The sequence below is a fragment of the Pseudorca crassidens genome, chromosome 6, assembly GCF_039906515.1.
Source record: "Pseudorca crassidens isolate mPseCra1 chromosome 6, mPseCra1.hap1, whole genome shotgun sequence".
NCBI classification, from domain to species: Eukaryota; Metazoa; Chordata; class Mammalia; order Artiodactyla; family Delphinidae; genus Pseudorca; species Pseudorca crassidens.
Genome location: NC_090301.1, coordinates 93,385,528 through 93,397,772, shown reverse-complemented (window position 1 = coordinate 93,397,772; position 12,245 = coordinate 93,385,528). Strand labels below are relative to the sequence as shown.

Genomic DNA, 12,245 nt, shown 5'->3' with positions numbered 1-12,245 from the left:
GAGTCTGAAGGTAGAATTGCTGATAAGAGGTTGTCACCCAGTTATGGTTACAGATGGTATTTAGAGGTGAAGAAGGGGTTGCAGTACTTGCTTCATTGAATCTGTTTGGGAAAATGGGGACTTGACTCTCATTTTATTTGTTGTCATAAACACACATACATACACACCTGAGGAACTCACGTATTTCCTCCTCTCTGTGGATACCACAAACTGAAAAGGCCCAGGCTTTTTAAACAAGTTGGTTGAAATCTCACAGGCAACTTTGGAGTTTTATACAATGATGAGCCCCAGCTCTTTTGTGGTAGAGCTGCTGCACAGTGAAAATTTAAAAAAAAAATTTGGGGGGGCCTCACTGTGCAGCACGCAGGATCTTAGTTCCCGGACCAGGGATTGAACCTGCGTCCCCTGCAATGGAAGCACGGAGTCTTAACCACTGGACTGCTAGGGAAGTCCTGAAAATAGAAATTTATACTGTGTTAAAATTTCCCATTATTTTTTAAAGCCTTCCAGGTGATTCTTCTGGCAATAAGAGTTGAGACTCACTGACCTATGCTAACCAGCCCTTTTTTTCATCTGTACACTTCAGCTATGCACAAGTCTCCATAACCCAGTAATATTTTACACATTTGCAAGAAAGTCATAATATCTGTCATTGTAAAATTTCATCCAAGACCCAGTGTCCTAAGGTAAAACTGTGTCGATTACTCCATACCAGCAATTATAATAAATCTCAGTTTGTTCACAGGGGGAAAGTATATCTTAAACTCTAAGCTATAGGGTCCTGATCCAAACACTCATGTTTATACTAAAACGTTACCAGATTATAAGATTTCTGTAAGAACACTAAGGGAGGCTTTGTTCTGAAAAATGTCTTCCTTAGCTTGAGTTGCTTAGCAATCCATTTTCTTGTGGCGGCTCCTTATGCAGAAAAGTGGAATTTGAATTATCTTTACTTTCAGCTCAACCAATCAGTTATCACTGAGGCAATTTTGTGTTTGGATTGGATTGTGTTGTTATGTGTACTATGAGCATTTAGCATAGCCTGATACAAATCATGTGTCTTGTCACTTTCAGCAAGCCATGTACCGGTCAGAGAAACTAGTTTTACAACAAATCATGGTATTTCTGTCTATGATGTAGAGAAAAATCTAATTTCATTCCTACAGTCTGCGAAAATGGGCAGGCTAGTTGGATAATATTTTCAAAATGCTCCCATTTGGGGTTTTTTTGTATTACCATTTATTTTCCCATTTTTATCTTGAAACTCAAAAGGAGAATATACTTTTGTCTTTGATCTGCAATCTCAAAGGGCTAGCGTACAGAGAGGGGAACTTGAAGAGACTGTAACCTTTATTTTTCAGAACTCTAAAAAAAAGGTTTCACAGAATCTTTATGAAATAATGAAAAAGAAATCCTACTTTTAAGTCTTTTTCCCTTTTCCATCTGCATAGTCTGTTTTTCCTCATTTTGTAAACTAGTATCCCTCTAGTGTCCCCTTTGTCCTACTTCTGGAACTGTTTTGGATTCCTTTAATTTCTCCTAAACTTCTAGTTTTGCATTTTGGTTTTTTGTTTGCCTCAGCCATCCTTTGAAATAATTGTCAATAACAGAGTCTCAATCTGAACCACATGTTTTAGTGAACTTTTACTTCTGTTGTTATTAAAAGGGAATTTGTTAACACTTAGCCTAGAGAAATAAAATGTAATGAGAAAGTTACTTCTGGTGCTAAAACACTGCCTTTTCAGAATGTTTATTTTCTCTTCATTGATATAACAGCTTTTATTTATCAGCAAAATTAATTAGTAAATTAAGTTATATGGACAAAAATAATGTTAAATAGGAAGGGAAGAGGATGCTTATAGCTATTCCATTTCTTGTAAACTCACCAAAAATGAGTGATAATAGTAATTTTTTAATATAAATTTATTTATTTATTTTTGGCTGCATTGGGTCTTTCTTGCTGCCCGTGGGCTTTCTCCAGTTGCAGCGAGCAGGGGCTACTCTTTGTTGAGGTGCACAAGCTTCTTATTGCAGTGGCTTCTCTTGTCGTGGAGCATGGGCTCTAGGCGCACGGGCTTCAGTAGTTGTGGCATGCGGGCTCAGTAGTTGTGGCTCACGGGCTCCGGAACGCAGGCTCAGTAGTTGTGGCGCACGGGCTTAGTTGCTCCATGGCATGTGTGATCTTCCCGGGCGAGGGCTCAAACCCTTGTCCCCTGCATTGGCAGGTGGATTCTTAACCACTGCACCACCAGGGAAGTCTCTATTTTATTTTATTTTTTTGGAAGTCTCTATTTTAGATTAATAATTTTTAAGTAGATATCTTTAAAGAATAAGGAGGAGAGGTGTTATTTCATGCAAAAATCTTTTCATTTTTCAGTCTCTCTCAGTGAGTTTCTATTGGGCAAAATAATTCTCCTGCATCTACATTTTGTCCGTTAAAAGAGTGTTCTCTCTATTTAACTCGTTTGGGTCTTCCTGATTATACGTACAATACAGAGTCATTGTAGAAAATTTGAAAATATAAAATTTTCAAAATGTAAAAAAGGGTGAAAAAGCAAATCAGCTACAATCTCACCACTCAGAGATAATCACTGTTAAATTTTGGTGTCTTCATTCAAGTTATTTTTCAGTGTACACATAATATGTGAAATTTGTTAGGAATCATATATTCTAAACATTATATTTTCTATATTTTTAATTACATTGTTCGTAAGCTCTGGTTTCAAAATTGAACCAGGGACTTCCCTGGTGGCGCAGTAGTTAAGAATCCACCTGCCAAGACGGGACACAGGTTCAATCTCTGGTCCGGGAAGATCCCACATGCCGCGGAGCACCTGAGCCCATGCGCCACAACTACTGAGCCTGTGCTCTGGAGCCCATGAGCCACAACTACTGAGACCGCATGCCACAACTACTGAAGCCTGCGTGCCTAGAGCCCGTGCTCCGCAACAAGAGAAGCCACCGCAATGAGAAGCCCGTGCACCGCAACGAAGAGTAGCCCCGCTCACCACAACTAGAGAAAGCCCACATGCAGCAACGAAGACCCAATGCAGCCAAAAATAAGTAAATAAATAATTTGTGATGAATAAATAAATAAATAAGCCAGCCCCACAATGTGGCCAAAATAACAAATAAAGAACTCTAAGAAGGAAATTACAAGTTTTGCAGTTCATGAAGTCTTACAGATAAAAGGTCAAGAAGAGTATTTATTCAAAAATAGGTAGTACTTTTTTGAAAGACAGAAGGCAAAGAACTTATGTAAGGAGAAATTCAGTTAGTTTTTTTTTTAAACATAAGGAAAAAGGAGTACACCTCTTAATCTTCCCACCCACTTTTGAATTATTCGTTAGATTTTTACAGCTTTCTTCCTCAAGTAAATTTTAAGCTTTTCCAAATTGTTTCTCAAAATCCATCCTGACTTTCTTCACAGCCCAAGAATTTGAATGGCTTGCCATTTTATTTGTTATTTCTTCAGGCCATAGGTAACCTAGATAACAAGCGATCCCCTGAGATACTCCAAGTTTAGGAAGCAGAAAAGGTTTGTGTTGGAAGTGCCCCTTTGGCATATTCTATTTATTTTATTTTGTGAATAATTTCTATTCCTTGAGAGTGTGTTTTATACTGCTGTGTAAAACAACTCTTGTGTTTCACACTCCTGTGTAAAACAACTCCTGTGTTTTACTTATCAGTGTTGGGGACAATATCAGACATGTTGATGAAAGGATCTTAAAAACCTACATCCTCTTGATTTCCATTTCCAGCCATGATAGAGTAGTAGAAACCAAATTTATCCTCCTACCATAACTTTAAAACTAGAGACAAATACATGAAACAACAGTTTTCATTAGGCAGTGAGGGACAGTAAACCCTGAGAGAGGGAAAACAAACAAGTGAGTCTTCCGATTGCTCCAGCTTGCTGCCTGGGGAGAGTGTCCTAGCCACATCTCAGGGAGGAGGAACCCAAGCAAGACCCTCTGTCTAAGTTAAGGAGATGGAATTAGGAGTCCCAGGAAGCCAAGGTGGCTTAGAGTTTGCAGGGCAGCATACTGAAGAGAAGAGGGTTACAAAGAGGTTGCTCTGGAGATCTAAGTGGAACCCTTTTGAGTCTTAGTTGATTTCTGACTGGTGCATTTATGTGCAAAAACTCCCCAAGGCAGGGAAAAGAACCATTCAAAAGGAACAGGCAGAACAATCCCTGAAGCTCACACAAGGACAGGAAGAGTTTAAATTCCTACCAGCCAGTATGTCAAAACCTCATAACACATGAGGCATTGAGTAGAGGACTTAAAAGAATACTGTCTCAGTAGTGGAGGACAATTAGCCTTAGATTAAAAGCTGCTCTGGTCCTGCCTTAAACAAGCAGGACCCAAGAGGATTAAATTGTCTCCAGATAACTGTGGCTCAGAACAAAGCTCAGAAATATTATTTAAAAATACAAGGGGGACTTCCCTGCTGGCGCAGTGGTTAAGAATCCGCTTGCGGGCTTCCCTGGTGGCGCAGTGGTTGAGAGTCCGCCTTCCGATGCACAGGACACAGGTTCGTGCCCCGTTCTGGGAGGATCCCACATGCCGCGGAGCGGCTGGGCCCGTGAGCCATGGCCGCTGAGCCTACGCGTCCAGAGCCTGTGCTCCGCAACGGGAGAGGCCACAGCAAGGAGAGGCCCGTGTACCGCAAAAAAAAAAAAAAAAAAAAAATCCGCCTACCAATGCAGGGAACGCAGGTCCAATCCCTGGTCCTGGAAGATACCATGCCACAGAGCAACTAAGCCCGTGCCCCACAGCTACTGAGCCTGTGCTCTAGAGTCCACGAGCCACAACTACTGAGCCCGCACACCACGACTACTGAAGCCTGCGCACCTAGAGCCTGTGCTCTGCAATAAGAGAAGCCACCGCAGTGAGAAGCCCATGCACTGCAACAAAGAGTAGCCCACGCTCGCCGCAACTAGAGAAAGCCTGCGCACAGCAATGAAGACCCAACACGGCCAAAACAAACAAAAAAAAAAACAAGGATATCCACCAGTCAACAAGGTTAAATTCATAATGCCTGGCATCCAATCAAAAATCAGGAAGTATGCAAGGAAGTGAGAAACTAATAAGGCCAATAATGAGGAAAAATCAGTCAATTGAAACTGACTGAAACAATGCCAGTATAAAATTCAGACAGAGGAAGAAGAACTAGGAAATAATGAACAGAGCATCAGTGCTTTTCAGGGGGCCTAATGCATGTGCAATTGGCATCCTCCAAAGAGAGGTAAAGGGCGGACAAAAAAATATTTGAATAGTAATGGCTGAAATGTTTCAAAATTTATGAAAATCATAAACCTGCATATCCAAAAAGTTCAACAAACTCAGGCAAAAGAAATATGGAGGAAACTTTTCAAAACGTTATAAAGGGAAAATTGTAAAAGTAGCCAGAGAAAAAAAGACACGTTACATATAGAGGAACAAAGATAAGACTTCGATAGACTTCTTGTTAGAAACAATACAAGCCAGAAGACAGTGGTACAACATCTGTATTTGGGGTTATGAGAGAAAAAACAGAATTCTGTACCAGTAGAAATATTTTTCAGAAACAAATATGAAATAAAGACTATTTCAAACATGCAAAAACTGAAACAATTAATCACCAGCTTACCTGCACTGCAAGGAATGTTAAAGGAAGTCTTTCAGACAGTAAGAAAATTATACCAGTTGGAAACTGGCTACACAACAGAATAAAAATGAAAAGTCAAACAATATACTGACTGGGAAATCAAATATCTGAAAAAGTACTTCTGTAGAGAGGATATGAAGAATTCTCACACCTCAGTAATTTAAAAAAAAAACACCTTCAGAAACAATTTGTTTAAAAAGTTAAACCTACGTGTGGAGCACTGCTATACAATAGTTAGAGGTACATGGTGAGGAAAGTTGTGGAAACTTAGTGATGTCCTTTTCTTAATCCAAATGGAGGTTACATAGTTCTTCATCTTATAATTCTTTAAAATGTATAATATATTTCTGGGTACTCTTGTTGTATATATATTTCAAACCCCTAAATAGGTAATAAAATCATTAACTATGGGGGAAGACTTTAAGAGATAAGGGGCAAGAGAATGGGAGGAGAGGAACTGGAGACACTAAATAGAGACAACTTTTGAGAATTGCATCCCTAAAGGGAGCATTGAATTTCAGTAGTATATGGGAGGGGAAAATGAGGTTAAGAGAGAGTGTCCTGTTCTTAATTGAAAAAAGAAGTGTTTGCATGCTAAAATGAAAGACACCAGAAAGAGGTGTGTTGCTATAGGAGAGAGGGGGTAGAGTTGTAAGGTCCTCAAGGCGGATGAGAGTAAACACTCAAATGGAAAGTCGGTTAGCCATAAATAAAATGCAGAGGATTTGCGTATGGTAAATGGAGGAAAAGCAGAGTGCATGGGCTCAGATACTAGTATGTAGATAGGTGTGGTGAAGAGTTTATGAAAATACTTTTCTGACTGCTTTATTTTTCTCACTGATTTAGGATTCAAGATATGAAGTGTGTTATCAAAGAGTAGATGAATGTTTTAAAGGTTGTTTTGATATAAAGATTCAGCACAGTTACATTAAGATAGATTTCAAAAAGAAAACATCAAGATGTGGGGAAATGTGACAGATGTCTGATAAAAGCTTATAAACATTTGTATCACTTCTGTATGTTCTAGAATGATAATATTAATGATAATTATTTGTGGAGTTCTAGAATGAACTCCACAAATAATTCATGGAAATAAGTACTTCACCCATTTGACAAGAACTAATAATAAATTATCACATGAGAAAATGTTCACTCTCCCCAACAATCTTAAGAAATGAGAACTAAGGCAACCTTAACCAAAAAAGGAGGACAAAACAGTTAACACTAAGCAGAGAGACAAACATTGCTGGGTGCTAGGTATATGAAAACTGATTCTATAAATCAGTCTGATGATATTTAACAAAACATGAAACTGCTGTACTTTTTTATTCTGTAATTCTACCTCTAAAAGGTTTACCACAAATATAATCCACCCCCAAAATTAAAATTGCTCCAAAAACAAGTTGTAAAAAATGTTGTTATTCATAGGAAAATCCAACAAAAATGATCCAAGAGAAATATGGAGTAACCTTTGAATAGTTTACTTTCATTTTTAATTTTAATTTTTTCTGCTAGGCTGATTAAATTTGGTTTAAATTCTGGTGAAATTTGCTCAGGTTGTCACAGATGGTGAATCAGTCATTGGGACTATTGAGATTCAGAGTGCTTGTTTTTTGTTACCCGCTTCAGTCTCTTTAATTCATTATTAAAGAATTAAACGTGTGATACCCAGACTACTATAGTCCCCAAATGGATTATATCGATTACTTACAGCATCTTCAGGGAACACAGCACATGTCTACTAAGCAATGTTATTAAGTTCAGGAAGTTTGTTTGACTATCACTGGCAGTAAGACGTCAGATGGTTTAAAAAGGCAGAAAACCAAAGCACACCTTGCCAAATATTCATCAGTTTTCAATGACATCATCTTTAGTAGTCACTAAAAACTGTAGCACATGTGAGACTTGCTTTTCAAGTGAACTAATTATTGCTTAAGAAGAATACACTGGGTCCTATTCTCCCATCAAAAATAATAATAATTTGAAATAACAGTCATTATATTTGCAAAACCATAAAGAGAAGAGATGAATGATAGCAATGACATTTTTATGTAGGGTTCTGAATACTATTACTTTTCCTAAATCATCAACCATTTTGTGGGTGACTTCATATAATATGACTTCTTTGTGTGTACCTTTTACATATGCACCGTTTTTGTCCGTTCTACTATTTCCTTATTTATCTTTTTTGTAAACAGCATTATTGAGGTAAAATTCATATACCATACAATTCACCCACTTAAGTGTACTGCTTAATAGTTTTTCGTATATTCACAGATGTGCAGCAACCATCACCACAGTCAATTTTAGAACATTTTTCTCTCCGGAAAAACAAACAAAAACCCTGAAGTAGGGCTTCCCTGGTGGCGCGGTGGTTAAGAATCCACGTGCCAATGTAGGGGACACGGGTTTGAGCCCTGGTCCGGGAAGATCCCACATGCCGTGGAGCAACTAAGCCCACGCGCCACAACTACTGAGCCTGCGCTCTAGAGCCCATGCTCCGCAACAAGAGAAGCCACCACAACGAGAAGCCTGCGCACCACAACGAAGAGTAGCCCCCACTTGCCACAGCTAGAGAAAGCCCGCACGCAGCAACGAACACCCAACACAGCCAAAGATAAAATAAATAAATTTATAAAGAAAAAACAAAACCCTGAAGTAGAAGCAAACCAAGTGTCCATCAGCAGATAAATGGATAAATTAAATGTGGTGTACACATACAGTGGAATATTATTCAGTCTTTAAAAGGAAGGAAATTCTGTCACATGCTACAGCATGGATGAATCTTGAAGACATTATACTGTGTGAAGTAAGCCAGTCAGAAAAGGACCAATACTGTATAATTCTACTTATTTGAGTTACCTAGAGTCATCAAATGAATAGAATCGGAAAGTAGAATGGTGGTTGCCAGGGGCTGAGGAAAGGAGGAATGGGGAGTTGCCATTTAATGGGTTCATTTTCAGTTATGCAAGATGAAGAGTTCTGGAGATGGATGGTGGTAATGATTGTGAAACGATGTGAATGTGTTTAATGGCAGTGAGCTATATGCTTAAAACGATTAAGTTGATAAATTGTATGCTATGTGTATTTCATCACAGTTTTAAAAATTTTAATGTGAATATACTGATGAAGGGGGAAAAAAAGGAAACTCCGTACTCTTTAGCTATCACCCTCCAACTCCCTCCACCACCACCATCATCTCCTAGCCACTAATCTACTTTCGGTCTCTGTAGAGTTCCCTGATATGGACATTTCATATCAATGGAATTATGTGTAGTCATTTGTGACTGGCTGCTTTCACTCAGCGTAATGTTTTTAAGGTTCATCCATGTTGTAGCATATTACCAGTAGGTTACTCCTTTTTATAGCTGAATAATACTCCATGGTAGGGATACATCACATTGTGTTTATCCATTTGTCGGTTGATGGACATTTGGGTTGTTTCCACCTTTGACTACTGCTGTAAACGTTAGTTTGTACATTTTTGTGTAGACATCTGTTTTCATTTCTCTTAGGTATATACTTGGGAGTGGAATCACTGGGTCATGTGGTAACTGTATGTTTAATCATTTGAGGATGATGTTTTCCAAAGCAGCTGCAACGTTTTACATTTCCATAAGCAGTGCATGAGTGATCTAATTTCTCCACATGCTTCTTTCTTAATATAAATTATTTATTTTGTTTATTTTTGGTTGCGTTGGGTCTTTGTTGCTGCACGCGGGCTTTCTCTAGTTGCAGCAAGCGAGGGCTACTCTTCATTGCGGTGCACGTGCTTCTCATTGCAGTGGCTTCTCTTGTTGCAGAGCACGGGCTCTAGGTGTGCAGGCTTCAGTAGTTGTGGTGTGCGGGCTCAGTAGTTGTGGCGCTCGGGTTCTAAAATGCAGGCTCATTAGTTGTGGTGCGTGGGCTTAGTTACTCCGCGGCATGTGGGATCTTCCCCGGGCCAGGGGTCAAACCCGTGTCCCCTGCATTGGCAGGTGGATTCTTAACCACTGTGCCACCAGGGAAGTCCTCTGCACATCCTTTAATACTTGTTAATTATCTGACTTTTTTATTATAACCATTCTAGTAGGTGTGAAGTAATATCTCGTGATTTTGATTTTGATTTTCCTGATGACTAATAATACTGAATGTCTTTTCATGTGCTTTTTAAGCCATTTGTATATTTTCCTTGGAGAAATGTATATTCAGATCCTTTGCTCAATTTAATTGGGTTGTGTGTCTTTTTATTGTTGAATTGTAAGAGTTCTTCATATATTCTGGTACAGGTCCTTTAACAGATATATAATTTGTAAATATTTTCTCTCTTTTTGTGGGTTGTCTTTTCGCTTTCTTGATGCAGTCCTTTCAAGTACAAAAGTTTTTCACTTTGATGAAGTCCATTTAATCTTTTTTTCTTTTGTTGCTCATGCTTTTGGTATCATATCAAAGAATTTATTACCAGGTCTGTGATCACCAAGATTTATGTCTATATCTTCTAAGAATTTTATAGTTTTAGGTCTGACATTTAAATCTTTTTTTTGGGGGGGGGCGGTGGTGGTTTGCGGTACGCGGGCCTCTCACCGCTGTGGCCTCTCCCGTTGCAGAGCACAGGCTCCGGATGCGCAGGCTCAGCAGCTATGGCTCACGGGCCCAGCTGCTCCGTGGCACGTGGCATCCTCCCGGACCGGGGCACGAACCCATGTCCCCTGCATCGGCAGGCGGACTCCCAACCACTGCGCCACCAGGGAAGCCCCTAGGTCTGACATTTAAATCTTTGATCCATTTTTAGTTAATTTTTTATATGGTATGAGACAAGCATCCAACTTCATTGTTTTGCACATAACTATTTAGTTTTCCCAGTGCTATTTGTTGAAAAGACTGTTCTTTCCCCATTGAATGGTCTTGGTACCCTTATTGAAAATCAGATGATCATAGATGTCTGGGTTTATTTCTGGACTGTCAGTGCTCTTCTACTAATCTGTTTATCCTGTGCCAGTGCCACACTGTATTGATGAAGTTTTGAAATCAGGATGTGTGAGTCCTCCAGTTTGGTTCTCTTATCAAGATTGTTTTGGCTATTCTGGGTCCCTTGCAGTTCCATATGAATTTTGTAATCAGTTTATCCATTTCCACAAAGAAGTCAACTGGGATTCTGATGGAGATTGTGTCAGATCTGTAGATTAATTTGGAGAATTGGTATCTTAACTATGTTAATTCTTCCATTCCATGAACATGGGATGTTTTTCAATTATTTAGATCTTTAATTTCTTTCAACAATGCTTCTGTAGTTTTTAGAGTTGATTTTTCACTTGTTTTATTAAACTTATTCCTAAGTGTTTTATTCTTCATGATGATACTATGAATGGAATTGTTTTAATTTCATTTTGATTGTTCATTGGAAGTGTATAGAGATGCAGATTATTTTTTGTGTACTGATCCTGTATCCTACAACTTTGTTGAACTCATTTACTAGTTATAATACTTCTTAAATAGATTTCTTGGGATTTTCCATATTCATCTGTGAAGAAATTGTTTTATTTCTTCCTTTTCAATTTGGGTACCTTTTATTTCATTTTCTTGCCTTATTGCTCTGGTTGGAACGCTTAGTACACTGTTCCATACAAGTAGTGAGAGCTGACATCCTTGTCTCCTTCGTGACTAGACAGCATTCAGTCTTCCACCTTAATAAAGATGTTAGTTGTGGGTTTTTCATAGGTACTCTGTATCATGTTGAGAAAATATAATGTATTACATTAATTGGTTTTCAGATATTAAATGACCCTGGCATTCCTGGGATAAATCACACTTGGTCAGATTTTAGCATTTATATTCATAAGAGTTATTGGTCTGTGGTCTTGTGGTGCCTTTGTCTGGTTTTAGTATTAGGGTAATATAGAATGAGTTGGGAAGTGTTCTTTTCTATGTTTTTTGGAAGAGTTTATGAAGAATTATTGTTAATTTTTCTTTAAATGTTTGATAGAATTCAGTGGTGAAACCTTCTATGCAGGGGCTTGTGTGTGTGTGTGTGTGTGTGTGTGTGTGTAAGTTGTTTTATGATTACTACTTCAATCTCTTCACTTGTTATAGATCCATTCTGATTATCTGTTTCTACTTGAGTTCGTTTTGGCAGTTGGTATATTTCTGGGAATTTGATCTATTTTCTTGGTATACAATTTTGCATACTATTTTATTATCCTTTTTATTTCTGTAGTCTAATAATCTCCCCTCTTCATTTCTGACTCTGGTAATTTGAGTTTTCTCTCTTTTTTTCTTGGTCAATTTAACAAAAAGTTGTCAATCTTGTTGATCTTTTCAGTGAACCAGCTTTTGGGTTTTACTGATTTTCATCTTGTTTTTGTGTTCTCTGTTTTGTTTATTCCCATTGTAATCTTTCTTATTTACTTCCTTTGGCTTGCTTTTGGTTTGGTGATCTGTCCCCCAGCCCTCCACCCAATGTCTTAAGATGGAAGTGTAGGTTATTGATCTGAGATCTTTCTTCTTTTTTAATATTGGCATTTACAGCTATAAGTTTCCCTCTAAGCACTGCTTTAGTGGCATTCCATAAGATTTGGCATGTTGTATCTTCATCTTCGTTCATCCCAAAGTATTTT

General features: G+C 38.4%; 1 protein-coding gene across 15 annotated transcripts in view; it reads left to right on the top strand.

The window, feature by feature from the left end:
* R3HDM1 (R3H domain containing 1) overlaps positions 1-12,245 on the top strand; it is a 114,633-nt gene that overhangs the window by 77,232 nt on the left and 25,156 nt on the right. The window lies entirely within an intron of this gene.